The sequence below is a fragment of the Rhinolophus ferrumequinum genome, chromosome 2 (assembly GCF_004115265.2).
Source record: "Rhinolophus ferrumequinum isolate MPI-CBG mRhiFer1 chromosome 2, mRhiFer1_v1.p, whole genome shotgun sequence".
Taxonomy (NCBI): Eukaryota; Metazoa; Chordata; class Mammalia; order Chiroptera; family Rhinolophidae; genus Rhinolophus; species Rhinolophus ferrumequinum.
In genome coordinates, this window is record NC_046285.1 from 88,125,116 (window position 1) to 88,127,021 (window position 1,906).

Sequence of the window (1,906 nt, forward strand, 5' to 3'; positions counted from 1 at the left end):
GATTTTTAAAAATTTTTTTGTTTCCATTTTCATGAAATATCTTTTTCCGTCTCTTTACTTTCAGTCTGTGTGTGTCTTTCTATCTGAAGTGAGTCTCTTATAGGCAGCATATGTAAGAGTTTTGTTTTCTTTTCCATTGCCCTCCTATGTCTTTTGATTGGAGCATTTAATCCATTCACATTTAAAGTAATTGTTGATAAATACGTAGCTGTTGCCATTTTATTTTTTATAATTTTGATTTTTTTTTTCTGTCTGAATGAAGTCCCTCTAAGATTTCTTGTAATACTGGTTTGGTGGTGATGAACTCCTTTAGCTTTCCTTTTCTGGGAAGCACTTTACCTGTCCTTCTATTTTAAATGATAGCCTTGCTGAGTAGAGCACTCTTGGCTGTAGTTCCTTGCTTTTCATATTGTTGAATATTTTGTGCCAATCCCTTCCGGCCACAGTTTCTATTGAGAAATCAACCAACAATCTTATGGGGGCTCCCTTATAAGTTATTAGTTGCCTTTCTCTTGCTGCTTTTAGGATTTTCTCTTTGTCTTTAACCTTTGCAATTCTAAATATGTGTCTTGGTGTGGGCCTGTTTGGGTTCAAATTGTTTGGGGCTTCCTGGGCTTGTGTGTCTATTTCCTTCTCCAGGTTAGGGAAGTTTTCAGTCATTAATTCTTCAAATATGTTCTAATCCTTTGCTTTCTCTATTCTCCTTCTTGTAGTCCTATGATTTAAATGTTGTTGTGCTTGATGTATTGTACCAGAGGTCTCTTGAACTGTCATCTTTTTTTTTGGATTCTTTTTTTTTTATGCTCTTCTGATTGGGTGTTTTCCGTTACCTTGTCTTCCAAATTGCTGATTCAGTCCTCTCTTTCATCTAGTCTGCTGGTGGTTCCTTCTAGTGCATTCTTCATCTCAGTTATTGTATTCTTCACTTCTGACTAGTTCATTTTTATGGTTTCTATGTCCTTCTTTCATGCTTGTTATCTCTTTATTGAAGTTCTCAGTAAGTTCCTTGAGCATCCTTATAACCGTTGTTTTTAACTCTCTATCTGGTAGGTCGCTTGCCTCCATTTCATTAAGTTCTTTTTCTGGATTTTTCTCCTGATCTTTCATTTGGGATGCATTTCTTCATTTCCTCATTTTGACTGCCTGTCTGTGTTTGTTTAGGTTTTTCCCCCCTATATATTAGGTAGATCTGCTATGTCTCCCAGTCTTGGCCGGGTGGCCTTATGCGGTAGGTGCCCTGTGGGGCCCTGGCACAGTCTCCCTGGTCACCTGCTCTGGGTGCTTCAGGAGTACCCCTTGTGTGGATTGTGTGTTCCTTCCTATTGTAGTTGAGCCTTAATTGCTATTGGTACCTTATGGATGAAATTGACCCTCCGGCTGACTGACTGTGGAGTTTGTCCATGTCCACAACTTGCAGGTCGCTGTGCAGGGGGCTTACCCCACTGAGTGGAATTAGCTCCAGTGGGCTCTGGTGCCTGTTGAGCCCACCTGTTGTGTATGCTGCTTGTAGGGCTAATTGGATGGTGCCTTGCTGTGGTCTGAAGCCAACCTCTAAGTGTTGTGGTCCTGGGGTCTCTTGTGTGGTGCTCCAGTGCAGGGCCAGGTCACCCACTACCTGTGACCAGTCAGGCACTATCTGGTAGGAGCTTCAAAGCAATCAGCAGTTGTTCACTGCCTGTGATAAACCTGGAGGTGTGTAGGAGAGGCCACACTGTGAACTGAGGATTTCTGCCACCAGTACTGGACCTTGGGTAGCTCCCCCAAAACCCAGGACACTCTGAAGCCTGCTGTCACCTGCCAGCTCCCTTAAAGTTCAGCTGTTGATAAAGCCTCGTGTGGTGTGTGAGTTGGGTGAGGCAGGGCTTCAGGGAGTCACTAGAGTCGGCAAAGTTGTGGTCACCAGGTT